Source organism: Falco peregrinus, chromosome 9 (assembly GCF_023634155.1).
Source record: "Falco peregrinus isolate bFalPer1 chromosome 9, bFalPer1.pri, whole genome shotgun sequence".
NCBI lineage: Eukaryota > Metazoa > Chordata > Aves > Falconiformes > Falconidae > Falco > Falco peregrinus.
In genome coordinates this window covers 6,619,019-6,645,639 of record NC_073729.1, presented here as the reverse complement: position 1 = coordinate 6,645,639, position 26,621 = coordinate 6,619,019, and the positions used below count along the sequence as shown (strand labels likewise).

At 42.9% G+C, this 26,621-nt stretch overlaps 2 protein-coding genes across 6 annotated transcripts in view; one reads left to right on the top strand and one right to left on the bottom strand.

Annotated features, from left to right (window-relative positions):
* The window catches only part of PIK3C2A (phosphatidylinositol-4-phosphate 3-kinase catalytic subunit type 2 alpha), a 53,959-nt gene extending 53,003 nt beyond the window's left edge, over positions 1-956 (bottom strand). For all 4 annotated transcript variants that reach the window (XM_055813534.1, XM_055813533.1, XM_055813536.1 and 1 more), the window contains exon 1: positions 813-956. The gene's annotated coding sequence lies outside the window, so the exon portion shown is untranslated. The remainder of the gene's footprint in view (positions 1-812) is intronic.
* A 22,800-nt stretch (positions 957-23,756) lies between these two features.
* Positions 23,757-26,621, top strand: part of NUCB2 (nucleobindin 2) — a 31,115-nt gene continuing 28,250 nt past the window's right edge. Inside the window, exon 1 of one of the 2 annotated variants that reach the window (XM_055813771.1) lies at positions 23,757-23,959. The gene's annotated coding sequence lies outside the window, so the exon portion shown is untranslated. The remainder of the gene's footprint in view (positions 23,960-26,621) is intronic. The other variant, XM_055813770.1, reaches the window with a different exon arrangement.

Here is a 26,621-nt window from a genome sequence, read left to right as displayed (position 1 = left end):
TTTTTAGTGCATCTGACTAGCATAATCTCCTTTCCCAGCAACAGCAGTGCTTAGCGGGAGGTTACTTGCGCTAACAAAGATGCTGATATACCTTTTTTTTTTTTAATTACATTGCTGCAGAATAAATAAACTCAACCAAGTTGTGCCCAGTAAGCCAGCTCCCCACTTCCGTGTATTAATTACCACCAGTATCTGAAAAGCTCCCGGAGGAAACGGCAGAGCTGTTTCAGGCTCAGCTTTGTAAACAGCCAACCTCCCGGGAACCGCGGCAACGCGCCGAGCCCGGCTCGGCCACCCGCTCCGAGAAGCGGAGGGACAGATAAACAGCACGGGAAGGCGGGTCTCGGCGGCTACGGCCCAGGTCCCCCCGCACCGGACTGGCACCACGGCTCCCGAATCCCCCCCGGTGACAGGACCTGCCGCGCAGGGCCCGCCGCCCGCGAACTGCGGGGCGGGAGCGGCCGCCCCCTCAGGAGCCGCGCCGCCCGGCCGGTGAGGCGCCCCGGGCGGGCAGCACCGCCGCCGCCGCGCAGGAGCCCGCACGGACGCGAGGGGCCGGGACGAGCCGTGCGAGCAGCGCTGGCCCCGGCCCCGCAGCCCACCCGCCCCGCGGCCCGGGCGGCGCGGAGAACGGCGGCCGGGCCCGCAGCCGCACCGAGGCCGGCGGCGCCCGGAGGCCGAGGATCGCATCGCGGCTGAGGGAGAGACCGAAGCGGGGTGGGAAAGGCGAGCGAGCGGGTACCGGCAGGGAAGGACAGGAGCGGGGGAGGGAGCAGAGCCCCGACAGCCAGCGGCGGGACCCCCGCGCCTACCTGGCAGCGCCGCCGCCCCACCGCAGTGGCCATGTCCCTTCTGCCCTCCTGCCGCCACCGGGAGCGCGCGGCAGGCAGCCCCCTCCCGCCGCTTAACCGCCGCCGTGCGCTCACTTCCGGCCCCGGCCCGCAGCGCTGGCGCGGGGCAGGGGGCGGGGCCAAGCCCTGAGGAGACGGCGGGGGCGGGGCTCCACTCCGGCCCTGCCCCGGCGGCGGCCGGCTCCTTCACCTGCGTCCCCCGCGGCGCGGCACGCTGCGGAGCGCGGTCGGCAGCGGGGGGACACCCGCCGGGGGAAGGGCCGGCTGGGCCCCTCCGGCCGCGCCAGCGGGGCTGGGTGGCTCTGAGGCGACTCTCCGTCATTTCCTCCCCTTATCGCTCCATCTTTCTCCGAACGCCCGGCACGGCCAGGACAATGTCCGTCTGGCAGCCGGGAGCCGAGCCGCCGGCCGCAGGGAAGGGCCCGGCCCAAGGGAGCCCCGTTGGCCGCAAAAGGCGCCCCGCTGCCGGCCGCAGGGTCTGCAGCACCGTTCGGCTGAACGGGGCTCTGCCTACCGCGGCAGCTGCTCCGCCGGCCGCCGGCACATCCCTGCGGCTGCGCCGGCCCTCCCGAGCCACCAGCACGGCTCGAAGAGCGGGCCTGCCGGCTGGACCCTGGCAACAGCTTCCAAAGCATGTCCCGCTTTCAGGATGCTCCCAGTACTGCACGCGGGAGTTTAAACAAAGTTTAGACAACGGGCCTCGTAGGATCAAATTAAAAGTTGTCATAGGCAATTAAAAGTTACCATACTTTTTTAATGTAGAAGCAAGAAAATTCCAGAGAGAGTAACTTCATAGTCCGTTCATTCAGGGAATACTATTTAACATAATCAATTAATTGAGTTTATGCCTATTGGTATTTTGTTTGGCACCTTAAGTACACTGAAGTTCCAAAAAATCAAAAGGCTTAATGAGACATATTAATGAGGATAGAAAACACATGAAAAAGTTTCAGTTTAGAAGCTATGCTATAAATGAATTAATAAAGTCATAAATACATTGCTGGTAGCAATATTTTCTATGTGGTTATATATAAACCTTACAATAATGGGTTTAAAGGGACCTTGAAAGTTACCCAGTCCCACCCCCCTGCCACGGGCAGGGCCCCCTCCCACCAGCCCAGGTTGCCCCCAGCCCCGTCCAGACTGGCCTGGGACACTGCCAGGGATGGGGCACCCACAGCTGCTCTGGGCAGCCTGGGCTGGTGCCTCGCCACCCTCACAGCAAAGAATTTCCTTCCCACCACTAGCATCTACCCCACCATTTTAGCATCTAAGCATTTTCCATCAGATAAATCTTGCCCTAGCACCACTGAAGTCAATGAAAGCCCTTGCAGGTGACTTCAACAAGAGCAATATGGAGACTTGGAAGGCTGACACAAAGTGTGTCCCTGTAGAAGCACCACAGGCATGACTTCTTAATTACATGGATGTAAAAAATTACCAGCATTCCTGTGATCTAAGCCATCAAGAATGTCTCAGGTTGTCAGTTTTAAGAGGAGGCATCAACTCTCTAATGCCATTCCAGCACTGACCCAATCAATAACCCAATTCTGCTCCACTTTTGAACACAGAACAGAGCATCAGTAGATGACATCTACTTTGCTCTCAAGGTCCAGGTTTCTTTCCAGGCCACCTGTCAAATACACCTTCTTTACAGATTGCATTTTAGATTCTTTGCCCTGGCAATCATGTCTCCTGGCCACCTCTTCTGTTGGGCTCCTGTAGTGATCACAGGCTGGAGAGTGCCATATGCGGAGGAGTTGATGACGCACATAACAATTAGATGGAGGCCTGGGCTGTGCCATGCCGCCCGTACAGCCTGACCTTCAGACCCACGTTGTGCTGTGCCAAACTTTGCAGCTCATTGTTAACAGGAGCCTGAGAGGCAGCTCCCACTGGGTATCAGCAACTACACCACCTGCGTGCCCTCGCCTTTCTCTAGAAGTGCAGGGAGAGGTTCCCACATGTACATTCTTTCCTTTTGGCAGCAGAAATTATGAACGGAACTGTTTTCTTGTAAGAAAATCCTGTAATGCCTGATATGGGGAACTGTTTTCTACAGATAAGTCTGCAGGGTATGCTGCGCCCATTTGATGCTGCACAACTGAGGGTTCCCAGTACCTATAGGGGTGCAGGGTTATCTATGCTACCCTCTCTTTCTTCATAGGGCTGACTCTAATAAACAGCAGATTAAATGATACTTTAGAGAGGCGGAGTGCCTTTCTTACTGGTATCCTAACAGACCAGCACCTCCTGGTGCAAAAACTGTTCCTGTGGTGTTTGTGCTGCTTTCTACCTCACACACGGGTCACATTAAACTGCTCTGGATTACAACTGACTCACTGGCCACAGGGTTTAGTCCTGGGACAACTATTTCTCTACGCTGCATCCATCACTAACCAAAGGAGCATGTATCTGTTCAGTCTAAATAAAAGGTGGCTACCACATCCAACAATTGCAACAAGATCACGACTATCTGACCAACCTCCATCACGTTACATAGTATATGACAGTATGACCAGGTCAAATATGAATCATAAAAGTTGAGATAGGAAAGATGATTTGGTTCATTCTACAGGTCAGTGCAGAATTTTAGAGTATTATCAAGCCTGCCTACCAGCACCATGATAACTGTAAGAAACTTCTGTGCCTTTCCTTAGAACTTATTTCCTTCTTGTCAGAACATTTTCCTGCTATTCTGCATTTATTGTAATAATTCAAAAATCCTTTTTAGCAGTATCTCATTTTTGCAAAATATTCTAAAGGTACTTCAAGTTAAATAGGTACCTATTTCCTTTTACCACACTGAATACAAACTGAATATGCTATTCCTTCCTTTGCTTTCACCCCTTACACTGAAGAGCAACTCCACATCAGTACTTTTGCCTCTGCTCTCATTGTTCCTCAGCTATATTCACATTACATATATACCAATTATTGGGTGCACTCTAGCAGCAGTACCAGCCAGTTTTAGAAATAGTATTTGTGTATCAGATGCCACGTAGCACATTCTCCATGGCTGGGCAGCCAAAATAGTTTTGCTTCAAGAGAGATAACTGCTTGGCATTGGAAGCCCAGCTTCTAGGGAAAATGACACTACCCCCTAGATAGCTGAGTCAACGAAAGGAAACAATGACATCGCCTGTAGACTGGCTTATGAATGGATAATTACAAGTTACAGATTCCCACAGGAAAACATTACATCAGTTTAGAAGTATTTCTTATACAGGAAGTCATTAGTATATCTATGTAAATCAATGCACAAGGTGTGTGTCTCAGCAGTCACAGTCTCACTACCTTGCTACTGTACATGTCGTCTGTGATTCACTGAGCAAATGCCACAGTTGCCCTGAGAGTTTTCAGGGGACACTTGGTAAAGCTGTCCTGTCAAAAGAAAAAAAGTGTGTTGCAGATAGACGCACAGTAAAAATACATACAATTTTATTAAACAACATTTTAAATTAAAATTTAAATTGTATAATGCAGGCAAAATAAACATGAGAGAATTTGGTCAAGGATTTGGAGAAAGTGCGTGCTCTGCTCACTACTCCAACACTCAAATTTCACAAAAATATCCCAACACATTTGCAAAAATCAAATCAACCTATTCAACTAACTGTACTGATTCTAGTATTAACTGGAAATATGACAAACTGCAGCTGGCAGATGCCTTTTAAAACAATACTTAGGACAGAATGAAGCTTGATGCATATACCCAGATCAAAAGGATGGCTACTCATAAGAAAGCATAACAAATGTGTTTTGGTGAAGATAGCACAAGGGAAGTAAAACAAACCTAACGAACCAAACAAAAAAAAAACCAAACCCAAAATTACTTTTAGAACAAAACTGCCTTAATTTTCTTCTCAGCCTAAAACACGTTTATGTAAGCCCTCCAAATTTAACAGATGAATGCCTTAATTTAACTATGGGAACTGCTACTTGCCTTTAACTAATTGGAAGGAATAAACTTGATGTCTATTGTTAGACTATCCATTTTGTGAAGGAGAAATTGTCTAGTAGAAGCACAGGGATTAGTAAAGGACTAATGTGTTCCCTCTTAACAATAGGAAGATGGAGCATATCGTACCAAGGACAAAAACCTCTTTGCAGATACAATGATGTGTACCAGAACATGGTACTTACTTTGTGTAGCAGGTCTGTTCCACAGAAACTCCCTAATGTTTGTTCATTGAGGTGGGGATCACAACACAAAGTTCACTCCTGTCCTGCTTTTTGGCAATATTATTATATTATGTAACTCTGATTTTTTGGTAATATTATTTAAATACTTTTGTGAGTACATACTTTTATGACCTTTCTCATCCTTATTCCCTTGTGTCTTTCTTGTTAGTGGGTCTCTTGGCCTCATTAAACTTTATGTCCTTCTCTTATGTCACTCCAGTGTTCTTCTCTCTCTTAGCCATCATGCTTATGTCATTCATAATTTATCTGTGAAAACTATCAGCAAGGAAACAGTTGAGTTTTCAGGAAAAAAATGGTAGTGCCTTGTCTCCAGTAAGTCTGTATGTCAACAGTTGGCACAGAAAACCCTAGGTTTTGTTTGCAGCCAAGACACGGCTTTAGTTTGATTTTTGTTGGCAAACAATCTTGAGCTGTGGTATAGACATTTAAAAGTGTATACATACACTCTCCTTGGCACAGACCACGTGTGGGTGTCTCACGGCCTCTTGGAGTGGTCTGGGGGAATGTCACTGGGGGGCTCACAGCTCGGCAGGGCAGGCAACACTGCATTTTGGCCAGGTTTGAGCAGCCACCCCAGAGCAGGCAGCGTCACCATCGCAGTCCCCACACAATTCAAAGAAACCTCATGCAGTTGTCATAACTGGCGAGCTATGCTCAGCGCTGCAGCTATTCTTGTGTGTGTGGCCTTTAAAAGCCTTATGGCCTGTGACTTATGTTTACGGAGCAGTTTATAGTACAAATCAAGCCTTCTTCTTTTGAGTATGAGTTTCTAAAGTACACTAACTCAGACTACGCCAGAAAGGAAATTATGCATCTACATTTATGACTCCAATATTAGGCTGCTCTTCAGGACAGCTACAAGAGTCAGTGATGTTTGAATTAAAGGCTAAACAGGTTAAATTAAGTTTAAATTATATTTTCTTAAAGATGCACATATAAAGAAATCATATTAAATATACTGAGAAATTATTAGCCTAAACAGAGTAAATACTACAAAACTCTACCAATCCTCCGCTGATCAAGAAAGGTAGTTCTAATGTCCTCCAGGTGACTCCTACGTATTTAAAGGCAACAAATTTTAAGCCCTAATTCTGGAACATCTGGTAATTTGTATAAAAATTTCAGCTATGAAGTTTTAGTCTATAAACTTTTTTTTTTTTCTCTAAAAACCAGCAGAGGGAGACAGGTTCTTTTTTACACCTAAATAAAGCAATAGATTGTTTTGTTTCCTCAAAAATACACTCTCTGAAAATTCAATATAATTTCCTAGATTAGCCTCACAATGCCTTTTGTTGGTAATTTTGAGCACTATTATTAATACTCTCTTGTTCTGACTGTTTATTCAAGCTTAAATGGCCATTGCTTACACCTGCAGGTGTTTATTCAACAGTATGTTGCTATTAATATTTCATTGTGGATTTCTTTCAGGGAGAAAAGGGGTATCAGTGTTCGTAATGAATGGAAGAGAAAAGAAAAATAGGCCATGGTTATGTTTTTATTGTTTCACTGTTATGCAATGCCTTACATGTGTTTTCAGCATGTGTAATGTCTCAAGAGAACATACAGCTCTCAAAATCTATACAGTTAATTTCAGCTGACTATATACATGAGTTACATATTTAAGTCTCAAACACAAGAAATTTCTGCTTTGCAATCAAAAAAAAAACCTGCCAATAGTTTCAAGTGCAAGTAAAATTTTCTCTTGGGTTAATTTCTCAGGATCCAGGTCCTCTTTCAGTAAATAGGAATTTAGGTACTAGAAGCCAAAGTACTACCCCAGATCTTGGCACAGAAACTTAGGATGTTCCACACAATTTAGGCAACATTCTCTACAAAATGGCATGCAGGGCATACACTTGAAATTCATAGAAGATTCTTCATATTTACTCCTATTTTTTGGAAATAAATTATGTCCAGAAGAGCTATTAGAACAGGGCACTGAAGAACAGAAAAAAAATTAACACATTTTAATACTCATTTTACTGTAAATACTTTATGATAGCTTTTTACCTATTTTTTCATATAACTTCCTTTTACAGATGGTTTATATAATCAGAAAAGAAATTATAAGAAATGTTTTTTTTCATAGGATATGTTCTATAGGATATGCAGGATTTCTATCATGTGAAGGCCTTAAACAAAATGCAGTTTCTGAACATTCCTAAAATGGAATGTGGAAGAGTTGGAAGACGCATGCAGAAACTGTGTCAGCGCTGCAATGTAATCAGGAGGTACCGTGGGATAGTTGTTAAGTCTCTAGCACGCTTTGTTAAGGGCTGTTAATGTAAGAGTGATGCCAGAAAAACCGGAGGGAGAAACTGCAGGCAACAGGATGCGTACCTGGAAATAGCAATCATTCCTTGGGTAAAGGTAATTGAGGTAATTGGGAAGACTTTGGGTATTTAAAATCCCAATCACAGGAAGTCATGCTTAATCAGACACCCAAAGGCAAAGGATGATATAACTTTATATTGACTACTTACTTGAATTATCCTGTATCGAAGAATTAAAATTAAACAAAGCCAGCACTACCAATAGGAAACCTAGAGCAAGACTTCCACAGTGATCTCTTTGGCAGGCTGCTAAGAAAGAGGCTACAGGGTCTTCCCCCCGCTGCCCAGATTTCTGCAGCTCCATGGAAGATCCAGGCTGTCACCAACAAAATCTAGTATTTCCTTTCTGGTATGAGCCAATTGCATGAAGCTTCTTCTAGTAACCCTACATTCATCTGTAACACTTCACAGTTCTTTAAGGATTGCAAGTCAATGGAAATACTCTACTATAAAAAAAATTGAAGAATACCTTATGTCATGTATTTATTTGTAGTCACACAGTGTATATTGCTGAAATTATCCCATCAAGTACATTCAGTGAGGTAGTTTCCATAACTCTAAGTCCAATTCTGTCATGGCTCTGGCCCTTAATCCTTGTATTTTCATATTCAATTTTTTTGTAGTTTTCACAGGGGAAGTTAAGCGCACAATGCGTTTCCTGGAGAACATTTGTAAAACGGTTTTCATGTTAAGGGTCAGTGATTCAAATTCAACAGATTTTATCTAATGGATGTTCTGGAAGGAGCAGAATTAATTTAAAATGCCTAGAATCCTTGCCAAGATGCTTTAATTGGTAAATAAGCATCTTCTACTTAGGAATGACAGTTATGTAAGAGTAGAGTACTGGCACATTATTCAAAGGGATTTATTGCATGCCTTTGCTGTTTACATTTACAAGCAGAAAGACACCCATGCTTGAGGGACAAAACCAGATATTGTTTTAATGAAAATGATCTCCGAGTTTGGTGGAAAACTTTTCAAGATAGGATTGCAGTAGTCAGCCGCTAGCAGAAAGAAGCCAGCAGCATTAATACGTGTCACAACTCAAACAACTTGACGCAGAGCTTGTGTGCATGGGAGGAAAAAGGTAGTATGTATTTATGTATGCACTGCTCACTGAGGAACTTCAAGGAGGAGGACAGCTAATCAGCATACTGCACAGTTCTGGCCTCATTATGAACCCTGTCTTTGTGGATACTTCTCATCCATCAAAATAATTCTACCAAATGTATCAGGAACTCTGCCAGGATTCAGCTTATGCACCCAAGTGTGGGTATGCAGAGGATGTTGGAAGCGTCACTTTGCATCTTCCAAGGTGCCAGAGAAATCACCCATCAGCAAACCTCCTCTGGATCCACAGTCATCCCTCTGCAATGAAGCAGGGACACATCAGGCCATGCAGAAATACAGCACACATCCTAATTAAGAGCAGAGCTCAGGCAGTATCAAAGCATTTGCAAACACAGTATCAATTTAAAGAAAATTACTTATTTTCCAAATATAAATGTAGTATTAAGTTCTAAATAGTAATGGTCTTTTGCTTGAGAAATATACTCAAGAGTAGCTGAAGGGTATGAAGGAGGATATGGAATATAAGGAATAGCGCTTCAGTGTGGTGCTGTTGGTTAATTCTGGCCATGACAGCATACCTAATTTGCCACAGCGCAGCAAGTACTTAAATTCATGCGTGTGTGTGGTAAAAGTATAGAGTGGTCTAGAGACTCTTTCAGACTTCTTAATGGAAAAAATTTTAGCTACCTCATTTCAAGTAAATCCAAGCCTTTCAGAAAAAAATTACTAAACTGTGCTACGTTGCCTGCAAATATTACTTCCATTAGAGTACTGCATGGTCTTTTGGAAGAGCAGAAATTCATCATCCAAGTCAGGAATCACATCACAGTAGCATTAAGTGTGATCTTGGTTTTCTATTTAAATCAATGGAAGTTTTGCTCTGATTTCACTGAAAGCATAGCGTAAAAAGACCAGAATTATCTTTGCTTCATCCCACTAAAACCTATGGACAAATCTGCCTGCAATGTTTCAGCATCCCCCAGAGGTACCTGGCCGAATCCTTGCCCTGTGAGAGACTCTGCATTAAAATACCAAACTAATGAAAAGCTAGGTCCTCCAGCTATTTGTTCGTACTCTGTTAGTAAGGTCACCCTGTTCTTAGTCTCACATTATTAAAAACACGTTCAACTCTAACCTGGTCATTAGATTATGAAGCAAAATGCCCATCTCCCATCTAATATTAAAAATCTTTGAAAATCCACAAGATTTAAGTCAGAAAAGCCAGAATTTTTCTAAAACCAAGTAGTCTTCATGAGATTTAATACCTGAATAAAGATGAACATGCTAGTCTTATAGAAATGGCCCTACCATGCAATGAATAAACGTAGTTCCTGGCTACCACCTTTCTCTGAAGCAGCAGAGAACATGCGATACTGATCATCTCTGATCTCTCTCTTTGGTTGAGAAAGGCTTTAATAGCTTGTTCTAAAGACAGAAGTGAACTTTTCTCAATGCTGAAAATACAAGCAGCATTCCCAGCCTTTTAGCAAATTCCCTTGGTATCTTTGAGTATGCATACAGCTTTCATTAAAAGGGGAAGATACAGATTTGAAACAGATGTGGGTTTGCTTTCTTTCTGAAATTATTGCTATCACAAACCCTACAGTTTAGAATAGACAGCATAAAAATCTTATTCTCAATTATACCACTTCTACGTGCTTTATTTTTCTCACATCACAGTTCCATAAGCTTTGCAGTCACCACACAGTTTTCCACAGAACAGGACAGATAGCCTGACAGCTGCACAGGGCTTACACTGAAGGCATTTGAAGAATCCTTCTTTAATCTGATTTTAGTGGAAATTAAGCTTTACTCATTTTCCATTTGCACCAAAATTAACAGGGTTGATCTCATGAATAACTAAAACATTCCCCAGAAGTTTGGAATCTGTTATGTGCAGTCTCAAAAGCTATTATTATGTTGCATTCAAAGAAAGAAAGAACAAATGAATGAACCACAGGAAAAAGCTGAAACTATCTGTTTCCACGACACTGTGCATCATAATGTAATTTGTTAAGATTCCATCTGACCCTGCAATAAAGGGGATTTTTAGCAAACCCTAGAATATATTCAGTCTCTGAAAAACAGGCCACATGGTGAGACGTGGTTATGACCAGAACTCGGGTATTGAGCTTCCCACAGGCTCTTCCATAACTATTAGATTGTTTCCAGTAAGTCCCTTTCAACCCTAAATTACTTCAAAAATATTCATAATTTTTCAGTCTCTTTTCAGATACCTCAATTCTGAGAATTCACCAACCTTTTTGAGTGCAATAATCTCCAACAGTATTTTTCTACTGCTGTATTTCTTCTCCTTTTTTTCCTTTCTTAAACAAGCATATAGGTTAAGGAAGCTCAAATAACCATGCTAGGTTATTTGGTCACCTAGCATTTTAGTAACCTAGCCCAAGCCATTTAGGGTCAAACGAGACTTTTACATCACTGAAGACCCTGCAACTTACTAGAAAACATTAGTCCAACAGGAAAGTACAAATGTTGTTACTATGCTCTCAACTAAGTGCACACATGGAGATTAGAAAGTACTAATAAAGCATGACTAGCACCTTTGCAAATAAAGGACTTAGAAGATAAATACACTGCTTGCCTAATGGCAAAAGGCAGAGATGTGATGACAGAGGTAGAGCTTGTATTGAAAGCTTTTTTTTTTTTTTTTTAGCCCATGCTTAAACTGTATATCCCTCCGTCATCATTAAGCACTGGGAAGGAATATTTTGGGCTGTTGTTGTAAATGAGGCTTTAAAAAAATTCTGGTGCTGATATTTTCATTGGTTTTGAAAATCTTTAAATGATTAAATAACTTAATTGCAGGCTACTATTAACCCTTAGTGGTACAGAAGTCAGAATATTTTGATGTAAGACATCAATTCTTGCCCAAAACTGGAGTCCTGTGAGGGACCCTAGGTCTGCAGTCATTAACATGAAGGGATTTTTGCCTTGACCAGATGATAAAGCCTTAACACTCCCTAGGTCTGCAGTCATTAACGTGAAGGGATTTTTGCCTTGACCAGATGATAAAGCCTTAACACTCTGAGTATCTAAAAATTGTTTTGTGCAGTCTGTTCAGTTGGTAACATTCCTCAAAACCTCAGAAAATAGTATTAATTTTTAAAATAACATAGGAAGCAATATTTGTTTCTATCTCTGCGAGTATAGCAATTCCACTCAACACAGAGATCCTGTGATTTGTTGGGAAGGCTGGGGAAGGATGACTCTTCAGGAGGATTTGCAAGGGCTCCACATGTCCCTCTGCGCAAGATTTGGGGAGAGGCTCAGATGTGCAGAGAAGGATGGATTTAAAGGGTTTGTTGCGAGACAAGCCTTCCAGCCCCCTGGTAATGAGGCAACTGAACCTGTACCACTTACAAGATTATACATCTGAAGCCTGAGGCTCACAGAAAAGAGTTTGATAACGCTTTTCCAACAGACACAATTTGTTCAGGCAAACCAGTTTGTCTTGGCTTCAGTTCACCAGCCCGCAAAACGGACGTTACCTAACTGTGGTTTTGTGAAATAAGGAACAATTGCAGAGTGCTTTCAGATAGACTGATGAAAGCTTTCACTTGAATATCACATTTTTATTGGGGGAGGGTGTAATATATGGAAGGATGTGGGAGTGAAGCCAGAAGATGCGACAACGTAAACAAAGGAAGTAAGGTCTGGATGAAGAATTGTTGGTTGTCCTGATCTATTTTATAGGTCAGCCTGTCTCAGACATTTCCACCTCCACTACCTTTCACAGCTGAAAACACTTGCAGCAAGTACCACAAAGGCAGGCAGTATTAGCTACCTTAAATGAAATATCAACAGCAGAAAAGTAGGCAGCATGTGGCTACCCAGTTCTAGGAAGCTCTTAAGTGTTGGCTCACAGGGCAGTTCTCCCACTTCTAAGTTGTATCAACAGATTTGGAATCAAAGCTTCTGTTTTTTATTTACACTGCAGCAGTTGTCCGCAACACAGAATAACTCCTTAGCTTCACCATCCCAGAAACTCCTGGCTTAATATTTACCTATTTTACAGAGTAAGTAAATATTTCATATTAAAACTGCCTGTAAGAAGAAACAGTGTCTAACTGATTATCTTGTGATGGCCATTTAGTTGCACAATTGATTTGATGTTGGTCTTCTGAAATTATTTTTAAGGTATTGTTATATTCATCTCACTATTTAATTCCTGCTTCTGTCAAAAACATTCTTAAAAAGTGCTAGTTGCAGGAGTATGTAGCAATCTTGATTTTCTTTCTCCACAAGGTTTTCTGTACCCTTTGCTTCAAGCTGTCCTTCTCCTGCTTTGCCCCCATGACTTGAGTCATTCAGGTCAACCATATAACTTTTCATCCAAATTAGATGTATGTTCAGTAGAATTACCAGTTAAATACCAAAGCAGATGTCTATATAGATTCCATCTTTTGCAATAAACCTCAAGCTATGCAGCAAAATGTCATACTGATCTGTGAATTTTCCTACTCCAGGATATGTCATTTATTTTGAAAGAGCTTGCATTACGATTTATTTCCATTCCCCTGCAGTAGGTAGAAGCCTGTATTTCCATTATCTAGAGACAGCTCAGCAGAGGCAAGAAAATTACAAACAATGCTCTTTCAAATATTCTCACCCAGCCTTACTTGTGTGAGTACTTTTGGAGATGAGGAAAAATATTTGCAATGAGTATTAAACATGCATGAATTGACAAAGAATAAAGATCAATGGTTAATAAAGTATAAAGGGTGCAGAAGCAGAGTAAAACAACTTTTAAACTACTTTTATGTTTAACTAGGGTTTATGTAGGTGAATACTAAACATGCAAATTGCCCCCGGCACATCCTTTGTGGAAATCTCTTTAAAATTTCATCAAAGAAAGGAAAAGTTGGGATTATTTCCCTTTCTGTAATACAGCTGCCCCTTGCCACAGATTATTTACGCATCTTGCTCATAATACTACTACTGAAGAGAAAGTGTTTCATCTCTGTAGTAGACAAAATGTTTCCTGATGGCCAGGGTCCAAAGCAACACAGGATGGTACACAACTTGCAACCATATCCTCCCATTCTTGTAACAGTCAAGTTTCCTCAGCAGGTTTTTCAGGAACAAGATAACGCTGGGGTCCAACAAGGACGCCAACAATACTTTTTTGCTAAATACCATTCCTTTTTTTTTCAGTGTGAGGAAACAAGTACACACCCAGTCTATCAGTCATTGTTCCAATGAGCACATAGATATGTTTTATGTGTTTTACTTCCAAAACTGCAAATATTATCTGCACTATTCTACAGATGTCCTCAAACATGCATATTTCATTTCAGCATAACCAGATCAAACAGCGGACAAAAGGGTGCTTCACGCTGTGGACCATCTAGAAAGGCTGGGGAAATGGCTCCCAGACCAGAAATGCTCTTTCTACCTTTTCACTGGAAAATTTGGTCTTCAGCACATTCCCCATGGAAAAGCAGCAGGGAAAAACAGAGTCCAGACAGGCAGGGAACTGGGGAGTGAGAGCCACCTTGCCTCAAAGCTCGCTTTGAAGGACAAAAATGAGAGGCCGTAAATACTGGTTTAAATCCTCCACTTCTGTACTTCCTGAAAAACACTTAATACACCTATTCACCTGCATACTCGCTCACACTCACTTGCACGCTCACCAGTATGTATGCACAGTGACACCTCTTTACATTCACTCACACAACTCCCACGCCCAGTTCCTCATACATGCTGACTCCAACTCCATCTCATGCCCACGCTCACATGTACTCACTCACACTCACTTGGTCATACAGCTGCAGCACCTTGCACTCACAGGTCCTTCCCTCCCATCCTGTGAGGTTTTTCTTGCTACAACAACTAACCATTTATTCAGCAAGTTGCCCATGGGCCAGCAGTGTGCCCTTGTGGTCAAGAAGGCCAGTGGGACCCTGGGGTGCATGAGGAGAAGCATGGCTGGCAGGTCAAGGGAGGCGATTCCTCCCCCTCTGCTCTGCCCTGGTGAGGCCACATCTGGGGTGCTGTGCCCAGTGCTGGGCTCCCCAGTTCCAGAGGGACAGGGAGCTGCTGGAGAGGGGCCAGCGGAGCCTGCAGAGATGATGAGGGGATGGAGCATCTCCCGTATGGGGACAGGCTGGGAGGGCTGGGCCTGCCCAGCCTGGGGAAGGGAAGGCTGAGAGGGGATCTCATCGACGCACACACATCTCCAGGGCGAGTGCCGACAGGACGGGGCCAGGCTCTTCGCAGCGGTGCCCAGTGACAGGACAAGGGGCAACGGGCACAGACTGCAACACAGGAACTCCCATCTGAATACGAGGCAGAACTCCTTTACCTTGAGGGTGACAGAGCACTGGAACAGGCTGACCAGAGAGGCTGTGGGGTCTCCTTCTCAGAGTCACTTAAAACCCACCTGGATGAGATCCTGTGCCACTTGCAGGAGGTCGGACTTGCCTTAGCAGGGGGTTGGACTAGATATCTCCAGAGTTCCCTTCCAACCCTGACCAGTCTGTGATTCTTCAGCTATGAATTTTTGCAATTAAAGATAAATTCTCATCAGGAACTAAGCACCATAATTTAAAAACCTCAAGGAAAAGGAAGACCTTGGTTCCCACAATTCATGACAATACAAGGTAATAGCACTTTGCATCCACAGTGCCTAAAGAGCAGAACCATACTTTTGACAACACGCATAGGAAAGTGAGAAGTGTGCTCTGAACTTTTATCTCTTAAATATACATCATACCCTACCTCGTCTTTCTCCATAAAGTGGTTAAAAAGCGTATACTTTAACTCTGATTTGCAATCCAGCCCAAAAGGTGGGATAATTTCACAGAGCGGAAGACAGTTGAGAAATGGCAACAAGGAAAGACAAGTAGCAACATTTAGCATCTACCCTTGAATCTGCCACCTGATTTGATCGCTTTCTTCCCGTGTTATGAGAAATAGTGACCATTTTGATTTCCCTCCAGCATGCCACTCATTACATTACAGTAGACCTGCATGTTGTATTTACAATACCAGTGTACATGGATTTATGCAGTAATACAACAATCCTTTCCATTTTATGTTATCATTTGCCTAGGAATTCCACTATACCTGACACTTTCTATTTTAACCACCACTGAGTATTACACTGATGTTTTCACAGAACTTTCTTATTACATATCCACAATCTCAGGAATAAAGAGAGCTAGTCTGGAGCTTGCCATTTTGGGTGGGAAAAAAACGAAAACAAGACCGCCTTTTCTTCAAGGCAAATGAGTTTACTAACACATCATTTGCTGCTTTATCACCCAACTACTAAGTATCTGCAGATCTACAGTAAAAGGTCAACTTTAAATTTTATTACTCTCTAAGTAATTCCCTGTCATCAGCAAACTTACATCATTTTGTACCTCCTTTGGGATCATTTATGGTAACACTGAAGCACGGAGGCCTGGTACAAATTTCTAAGAAACGTCTCTGCTGCCTTGCCCCTCATTAGTCCAAGGTTGATAAAAAAATAATAATAAACAAACCAAAAAATGTAAACACTGCAAAAATAAAAACCCCATGTTGACTCCCACTTTTTTTCCCCCCTGCAATAATCAAGTGATAATCACACACATACAATTATGACAGGGCAGAAGTAGATATAATGTTAAAAAGCAGGCATTTTTTAAAACTACTACCACAATCTTGTAAATATCTGGTAGATACTTAGCCTTTGCCTAATGCTCAGATGCTACACATCTGCCTTATGATGACAATGGCATTATACAAACTACAGATGACTTGAAAAAAATCTGGAATCAAATACTGATTTACACGAGAAATCAAATAAAAACTGCATCAGGAATAAAGTGTTACATTTTCCTTTAATGAGACGTTTATGGTACTTCTTGTTCCGCATGAGATATGTGTGATATACATATACTGTACATCTTTTACCACATTTTTTTTCCTACTTTTTAAAATATTTCCATCAGTGGAAATGAGAAACCAAAAAAGTGCTCTGATACATTTCTTGCTGCAACCACCACACCCTATCTTTTACTACTTCTTTTTCTTGCAGTTCAATATTATCTCATTTCCAAGCCATCCTCTCTTCAGTTGAGCATACCAAAATAGCTTGTACCAACTCAGATGTCTTACCTCCTTCTTAAGCAAGATATCGTTCCTCTTCTGTCTTCTCTTTGCGGCTTTTCCACGTTGCTTCAAGTCTGAAATTATCCTTGTGCCCTGTACCAGTATTCATGTTTACCTATACCTTCAACACAGTGAAACTTGCATTTTTTTTAAACTAGGCTTTCTTCCTCAATTTACTCTGTTCTTTCCTTGAGAATATATTATGGGTCTTGCCTCAGTTCTAACTATAGGCATTTTGGAGGCAAGATTGCACCTGTTTCTCCAGCCACATTTCCTTCTTTTGTTTCTAAGCACCCTGCATCTGTACCAGGTTTTGGTAAATGTGTATGTAAATAAACATCCCCTACAGAATAAAACCTGTCTATTTCCTTTTTTAATCAGTGTAGAGCTGAAATGTTCAAGGAAGCCTCCCATCTCCGATCTCTAACCTGAAGTCCTGAGTCACTGGCTTGCTCATTTAGAAAAATATATTTTACAGAATCTTACAGACATGTAAAAAAATACTCAAAAGGAAGTGGGCATAAACCTAAACATGTGGTTAAATATTTTGCTGCACCAAGGCCTAAACATTCCTGTTTCCAAATAAAGTTATTTGGCTGATAAATTTCTGTTTAACAGTTGCTGAATTTAAAAGCTGAATCTGATTAAGCATGTTTACCTTTATAAAACATGTCCAGCTGAAGGAGAACCCTCTTTGATCAGACTAAGTTTTATTATCTTTGTTCTAGGGTAGCCACCTTATTAAAATTCAGTAAATAAAATTTTATATTATTATGAAAACATTTATTTATCCTCATCCCTCTCAACTTTCTAAGTTCACAGTATATTTTATTTTTCCTTTCACTTAGAATATACAATAAAAGAAAAAATATTTTTTGTAATTTAAAAATTAGAAAATCAGCCTTGAAAATTAATACATCACTCTAAAAACTCCAGCAGAAAGCCCGGTAGGTACATGCCCAAGAAAGGATAGGCAGAAGATGAGAGATTATATAGAATAGCTTTAGACTTACAAACTTTCACAAAGAGCTCACTTGTTCCATGTCTCAGCTGCTCAGTACTTAACAGAAAAGTGACCTGCAGTTTCTACTACTACATTTTAAATAGCTACAGTAACACTGGTAACTCATCTTTACTCTAGAATTTGAGTTTTGGCCAATATTAGAAGACAATAGATTTTTTTCTTCCTTATCTTGCCAAATTAACTAGTGTAATGGAATTCTTGTAAAGAGTTGCAACAAATAGGGTTATGTAGCATTGAAGATGACTAACACCAAAACAGGAATAAGAAGTCTCTAACAACTAACCAGAACAATACATCTTGTTTTTTGTTCCAATTAATCACATGACATGACCAGCAGCAGATCCACCAAGAGACCAAACTGCAAGCACTCCCAGTCACAAATAGGCACCCATCCTACCCCATAGCTGTGGTCATGCTGCCAGATGTGCCCCAGATCACGGGAGGGGACACAGGCACAGCCCCAGAAAACCAGGGATCCACCCTACCCAGAGGTTCTCTATCAGTTAAAGCAGGTTCCAGCCTGACATGAAATAGCCATATAGTATTTGGAGAGAGGAAAAATAACTAGCATAACTAACTAAGCTATGGTACAAATTTGTAATTGAAAGAGGGTGAAAACAATCTTGAAATAGTCAAAGCAAAGATAGAAATCTCTACTCCAAGAGCAGGTCTTACCAACAGCATGGGACCTGCGAGAAGGTGTGTGTGTGGAATTATTATTATCTTTCAGCAGTTGGTTATTTGTTTCTAAAACTACAAATTGTCACTGTATTTTTTTATTAAGGAGTGAGGTATCTCAAGTTTAGCATAGAATAGCTGTCATGCTGTAAGTGCATGCTGTGGTTTAATTCACAGCAACTTTATTAATAAATTCATACTTTTCGATTATGAAACAATAGGTTAGAAATATTCCCTACTCCCAGCCTGGAAGGGGTTCTTAAAAGTGACTGCAATTTTCAGCTTTGAATTACAACATTTTGATTAGCTCTATACAAAGTCTTTTGTTCTAAATTTCATTTCCTAGAAAGGCTTGTACTAGCTGAGAGTAATATACAATGCTCCTGCAATTCTACAACAGAAGCATGTATCTTGCCTCTGTAAATTCATCTCAGTTGTACAAGAAATAATAGATCAGTCCCATGTATCAGCTACTAGAGTAAGACAGTCTATGTATGAGTCAACAACAGAAGATCTGGCAAACTTTAGGCAAATATTCTTCACTGCATAAAAGACAGACTAGGCAATAAAAAAATTTTGCTAAAATTACAGCATAATTCCTCTAGCCCCTTTTTAGTCAATATACCTGTACCAGAGCTTAAGTGGAAGGAAGTAATTTTGTTAAGAGAAAACCTAACCCTGTTAGAAGAGACAATGCCTACAAAATATATAACTCTGGTACAGAACAGTGTCCTGAAAGCCAGGATATGGCCATAACTGATAATCTCTTGGAACCAATAACTACATTTGGATAAAGACTTTCCAACTGCTTATATACACCAAAGTAAAAAATAAGAGTAATATTAATCAGGGAGGACATGAGCTGTACTTGTTCAAACTGGGGAAAGATTCCAGGCAGAGGTCTGCCAGAGAAAGAAAACTTATGGCCCATACACTAAGCTAAGCAGAAACTCAAATAACTCCTCTGAAATCAGTGCCTCTTCAAGCAGACATAAGCCACAGAAGAGTTTCACCAGTGAATTAATTGCGCTCCTGCCTGCCACTTTCATGCAAAGTCAACAGCCCTCCTACACTGAATAAATTAGGCACTTAACAATGACACTCTTAACTTTACGATCACTATTTTATTTCCATTTCAGGTCTGTGGTTAAGTCTGTTAACTCACTGCTGTTGGGAAACACTGCAAGTTACTTCAGCAAGCCTCAGTTGTGTGGCCAGCAGGTACTTGTACACATCACAGGAAACCACACGTTGTGCTAGTTAAGCATGAGTTTTTCAATACCAGAAATGCGTTTCCACAGAGGCATGGAGAATAAATTCAGTTCTTATTTCTAGGGTTTTTTTTCCAAACTCAAACAAGTTATAATATAGCTTCTGTCACTACTGCTTCTTCTGATGGACAGAACTAGTCAGGAGTGTGTGGGGTGTGGGGGGGTGTATGTCAGTATTTTAGCACCAGCCTTGAAGTTATCAGCTTACTCTTTGGTTAAAACACAAACTAATGCTAATAAGTTTGCCTTTCTACCCACTTTTACTCTAAGGAAATGTTTGCTGCTCTCAATGGCAAAAGTAGCATCTATCACTGTTTCCCAGAGCAGGGAGAAAGAAGATGGGGATTTAGGAGTCAGAGTTTAGGACTACTGCTTCAGAGACATTTGACAATCTAACTTAATTCTGTTGATGGGAGTTTTAATATCAATAACTTTCCACAAAATAAAACTAACAGCAAAAAGTATCAAGGGCATTCTGATATATAGGAGCCTTCTTGAAATCCCACCTATTTCAACTAACCTACTGGAACAGTGTAACAACATGGTGGACAAAGTCAGTCCTTTCTTCCACTCTGCCATGCTGTGTCCAGTATTAAGAACTGTCTTTCTCAATTTCTGATTAAGGGAACTGCTTCCATTGCAATACTAAAATCCTCAGCAGTTTTCAAACCTTGCAGCTTCCTGCATGTTGAAACTGTAGTAACATTTAAGAATCCAGAAGGCAACTTCTAAACCATCTAAAACAGCAATTAAGCAACTTCAGAAGCTGTGTGGCTAAAGCCTATGGAGATCTAAGCTAAACAGACCCAAAACAACAACATATAAACCCAAAGGAATTAAGTGAAAGAAAAAAAAATAACAGCAAGAGCTAGAAAAAGAAGAATCAATCTCAATAAGCGTTAACACCATCTTGCAACTTACAACAGAAGAAAAGGCTGCTTTAGAAATTTAGACAGAAATTTAAAAACTGCTTTAGAAGTAAAGCAGGAAATCCTAACAGAACAAACCTTACCACTGCATTAAAGTGAGTGTATTTTAATCTACACCAAGATGAATTTTCTTGTATTCAGACATGCCAGGACTTCTCATGTATTGACCAGTGTCAGTACCACAATTGCACTACTGCCTGAGCACCCTGCTGGAGCATAAACTGGCCATGGGCATTTTTACCATTGTATATTCTAGATCAGCCATTGAAGAGCTTGAATGTGTCTGACTGGGGAAAACAACACTGTTAACATTAGCATCAAGGGCACAGCTCCACGCTTTTCCTCTTGATAATACTTATCTAATACTTAAAATAATTTCCATATCTCCCCCATGCTCCCCTTCTTTACTGTTACTAGTAGAGGCAGAAAAAAAGCATTTATTTTAAACACCCAGCAGCAAATTGATCTATCCTGCAGCCTTGCAAACACCTGTTCAAATACAGAAGACAAAACAGTATGGCAGTGTGAGGTAGGCTATGACATTAAACTACGGTGCAAAACGTGAGAACGATCATGTTCCCAGAAGGTCAGCCAAGTCATTTATGGCCAAGCACCACCCAACATGCTAGAGATTTTCTTTCCTGCCTTATCACGTAACCCGCTCCCGACAATGCGTAGGTGAGGACACTGTGTCACTGCCACGCAGGCAAAGCATGGTCTGCCTACGCACGTCATGCTTGTGCAGCCTGTGACGTGTCAAAAAGTCCGTCCCAACCGGCTCTCCTTGTGTAACGTCATGGTTTACCCTGATAAAATGCAGGGCCACAAGTTTACAGGGTTTTTTTGCATGTATTTGTGGCACATTTTCAACTGAAGTTTTAGGCATCATTGTACGTTTGTTTTAACAGTTCCCATCAGAACATCTATTTAGCTTTTTGCCATAAGTTGATCAGTGACATGTACATACAAATTTATGCTTAATAAATTCTAGTGCTTCCAGGTCCCAAAAATGATAGTCTACAAACTAGTAAAAAAACCCAACTTACCACAAAGCTCTGTTTCTAAAGTGAAAACAGTATAGGAAAATTATTTTATAGTATTGAAAAGTATAGCCTTGAGAGACAGGGAAAGCTCCCATCAGTGTCAGGCCTATTATTTTAATAGCTTTCTATTACTACAGATGTCATTACAGACAGTTTACATTCCCATTTTTCTTTCACATGCATCACCCAGAAGCTACAATTTCAAACACCACTTTGGACTCCTATTCTCAATATAATTAAGCATTCAAAACCCCATGGGAGTTTCAAGTATCTTGCCTAGACTGCACAAATCCCTCAATAATGTATTTTCCCCTCTCATTTGCATAAACTATTGGAACAGTTTTAAAAAAAAACAACTCTCAACTTATAGATACTTACCTTGTAAATCAGAATAACAGAAACACAGTGCACAGTGGTAAACGTTTTTCAAGAATTTGTACATGTCAATACATATTTGTTCACACAGGACTACAGGCTCATAGCATGGAAAAACATTAACAGGTTTCAACTAGAATCCATGCTTATTACAGAATTATTTTTATAGGTACTGTATTGTAGTTGCTACTGTTACAGCTAGTATTTACTTATCCACTAAAAATAACTTTTCTGAATAACTTCTGAGCAGTTTTAGTGCTGAATAAATACCTAGAATGCACAAAAGATACTAGTCCAAAAAACCAGGTACCACACTTTGAAACAGTATGGGAAAGGAAATCCACAAATCAAACCCCAAGCTTACACCAAGCATAAACAAATGTGCAGGCTGAAAAGTGTCCTAAATTGTTTAATCTGCATGGGGGCCAAAACTCTACCACTCCACCCTCTTTCCCTTTTTCTCCTCTGTTTACAAGAGGAAGGGAAAACCAAGCCTGAACAGAGTAAGGCACAAATAAGTGAAAAAGAATTAGGAAGAAGAAGGAGCAAACCTGGAGAAGGATGTCTGAAAATGCATTTTCAAATTCTCATGTATGGGTTCATGATTGGACACGTAATGGTGACAATTCACTGCAACCAAGAGGCTTGCACAAAATGCCCCTTGGTGCAAGGACCGAGTTTTTGCAAGAGGTACCAATGGAAGCCACGGCGTTCCTACAGAGGCCCAAGTGTTGTCTAAAACTCCTGCATTTTTGAAGGCTGATTTAGTGCTTAACTATAGGTGCACAGAGGTTAGGTTCAGCTGACCCTCTAGAGTTGTCAAGACTGATACTGATGAACGAAGGGACTTCGAATCGCAGGAGTCAGCTTCGGGAGACAAAACAAAGAACATCCTCTTTTCGTGATTAAAGTCCTGTGCACTGAGACTACCTTGTTTATATTAAAAGTCTGATTAATTTGCTCTTACAGTCCTTAGCTTTGCCCTACAAGTGAACTGTCCTCATTATTCTACTAAAAATCACACCCCCAAAGGGAAAGACCCAGGCCCGCCAACAGACCCTTTCTCCGAGAGCATGCTACTGAGGCAATGAATATGCAAATGTATAGCAAATCATCTACATGGACCTGCCCTTCGGGCTGGGAAAGCGTGGTAAGATTTTGCATGCAACGTCTGTAAGACCTTGCAGATGAAGGTTGCAAATGTGCGCTGCGGCACGCTAGCTGTGTTTGCTAGCAGCCGGGCTTGCGCAACTCCGTAGTAAAACAGCACCTCGCCTCAGTGCGCGGGACTGGCGGCACTGCGGGAACGGACCCTAAAACGTGAGAGAAACGAGCTACCAAAGCCGTAGCTCCTGTCACCGGGAGCGGCTGGAGCTGCGGCCACCCCTCCGACCCCGAACAAACACCTTTTCCCTCAGCGTAGCCGGGTCCGGCTCCGTTCGCGCCTATAGCCGGGGGACGGGGCTAGAAATCGCCACCGTGGCCCAGGCCCGCGGAACCCACATCCCGGGACTCCCCTCAGGACGGTCCAACGCTAACCGAGGCGGCCCGGGGCCGAGGCAGGGCTAGGGCAGAGGAATCGGCGTGCTTGGGGCCAGAGCTCGCCCACCGTACCGGTCCCCTCAGCGCCGCGCAGGTACGTTCCCGCCTCCCCCGTGACGCGAGCGGCGCGCGGCCGGGCCCGCCCCCACAGCGACCGCCACGTTACCTCCTCGGCGCAGCCGGCCGCGCTGGCGGCACGGCCTCTCGCGCAATCTCGCCTCGGCGGCTGGCGACGCCCAATCAGAATCCTCCGCGACTCCCAGGCGTGGGTCAGGCCCGACCAATCCCTACGCTATGAGGGGCGGGACCCATCCCCATGGCAACGGGAGCCGGGGCCGCCGGAGTGCTGTGGGGCTGTCGCGCCGCACCGTACCGCGCCGCAGCGTGCCCTGCCGTGCCCTGCTGCCCCTCAGGAGGACAACCCGAGGGGACGCCCCCTTCATCCCCGCGCGCAGGAGACACCTCGCCCTTCAGAAGCAGCGGCTGCTCTCCCGCCGCAGCGGGACGGAAAGGTAGTAGCATCGCCCGTCCCAGGCCGCCTGCGGGGCGGCGGTGCCACCCGGCGGTGGTGGAGGGGGGCCGCGGGAGGCCCCCGCGGGCCCGGAGCTGGTCGGAGGCCTGGCGGCGGGGCAGCTCCTGTCAGGGAGAGAGACGCTGGGCGCCGCCGGCGGGGGGACGCGCTCTCCTTCCTGTCAGACTTGAGAAGGCGAAATAACGGTGGTGCGCGGGGGGGGCCGTCCGCCGGGGCTCGGGGCTGTCTGGCGGGAGCGGCTGAGGGGACTCAGAGCGGCCCGCGGGGGGGCGGGAACGGCTGAGGGGACCCAGGGCGGCCCGCCCCGGGGGAGGGGGGCGGGAGCGGCTGAGGTGACCCAGAGCCGCCCGCCGGGGGGCTCCCCGCCCGGCAGCCCTGCCGCCCGCCCCGCTGTGCGGGCCCGCCCGCCGCCCTTAGCGGGAACGCGCCCGCGGCCCCGCGGCACGGCCCGGGAGCGCCTGGCTTCGCAGCGCCAGCAGGCACCCGTGCGTACCTGGCGGCAGCAGCGGCAGCTGGGCTGGCTGGGAATTGCAAACCGCAGGAAAAACTTGGGCTGCTTTGCCCAGGAGGCTAGACTGGTTTCACTAGAAAGGGTATAGCTCTCCGGTATTGTGCTTACTGTAACACAGCTGGAGGAACTGGGTAAAATATTGCTTCACGCTTACCGTAGTGCAACCGGAGGGGCTCGGTAAAATACTGCTTTAAGCTTACTCTAGCATAGCTGGAGGAGCTAGGTAAAATACTGCGGTGTCCGGCTAGCCGCCGTTCTCAGGAAGTATTCTGGAGAAGGAAAAGGTTGAAATATGTTTGTAGAGCGGTAACTTTTTTAGTTGAAATGAACACGGCTGTGTTTTTCAAAAGAGTTTGCGTTCCGCAATGCTTTTTAGTAAGCCTGTAGGAGAAAAAGCCTCTGCTGTTTGAGTTGTAAGTATTTACTGTGGAGAAATAACATCTAGCACTTTCAAAATTAGACCATCACAGTAACAACGAAGCACCAGTATGCCATGGCATCAAGGTCATCGTGGAGCTTGGTTTGGGTTTTTTTTGCCATGTTTTCTCCTGCTCTAAAGAAAAGTCCTGTAGTTGACTCGGTATTGGCGCAGCTCTACCCTGAGTTCTGAAGTGACTGCCTGTCTCAAACTAGACAGCATCATGGGAAAGATTCCTACTCTAAAGACTGGATAGGAGGTGCAGAGCCACTCACAGATTATTTGAAACCAGTTTTGTTGTAACCTTTATGGGCTTCTGTTTAAGATCCACAAAGGGTTTAAGGAGAAGCCCATGTGAGTGCCTGTGAGCACTTAAGATGGACTTTTCTTTTACTGTCACCTGCTACACAATGATCTTGTACAGTCACAGTGCAACATCCACTACAGGCCACAAATTATTAACCTTGATTTCATAAAGTACCACCAAACTGTGATTATATATTTTCCCATTTACTTGCTACTGTAATCTTTGGGATGGTGGCAGTATTTTATTTTAGAATAAGAAAGTTACTTATATATAAGTAATAACTCTGTCTTTGAACAGCTGTGTTGTACTAGAGCTCTGTGTACCTCATTCACTTCTAACCAAGATAATTAACATTAAAAAAAAGGGGACAACAAAATTATAAATTAATATTGCCTGTTGGGTCTGCTTAAAACTTCCATTAGCTATTGGATGCGAAGGCATCTAATGTAGGCGTCGATGTAAATTTGCTTGTGACTTGATGCTATAATACAGCTTGAGATACCATTATTTGATACCTGACATTATATTTAGAAAACCCCATCAAGAAATAAAACCTAAGCAACAACAACAAAAATAATTATATTTTGATAAGACTAAGGAGAAGTTTCCATAACTTGGCTGTGTAGTAATGGTACTGCTGCTGAACATAAACTTTCAGTTCACATAAGCCAAGTTAAAGGTCGTCTGTCAAAAGCCGCCCCCAAGCGATATGTATATAACTGAAATTGTAATCATGGAAGGGGAGAGCTGTAGTTCTTTGAGATAATAAAAAATGTGAAATATTATTATATTGACTCAAATGTCAGAGGTGTGGAAATAATATTGACTGATACTTTTAGTGATATACTGACTAAACACATGCACTTTACAAGAGAAAGATAAAATCCTTTACTGTTAAGTTAAAAGCCGGTATCAGTGTTGCCTCTATTTGAGCTCCTGTGCAACGAAGGTGTTTATCTAGTGAGGTATTGTGCTCTTGTCTGTTTGATTGCTCAGTAAGTAGAAGAGATCTTTCTGAAGTTCTTGTTAGGCAGTAAGAGACACAAGCCTTCTGGACAGGAATACGCTTGTATGTAGCTAAAAACATGGCCAGGTACTTAAACCAAATTGGATGAAATCAGAGGCAAAATTATTGCTAATTTCAACAGGTTTTGTTCTTATGTACTATTCATTCTTCCAACTGTCAAATCATGTAAGAAACTGCATTTTATTAGAACCTTTTGAATCATATTCAGTTGTATATATTAATATTCATCATAGGTAATTCAGGAAAGATATAGACCCTTTTAATGAATACATTTCTCATGCTTTGTATTCTTTATAAAACATCTTTGGATTCCTAAGCAAGTAGAAATTATGCAAATTCTGGAAATAAGTGTCGTTACGCAGCTATCATTAAGTGCCTA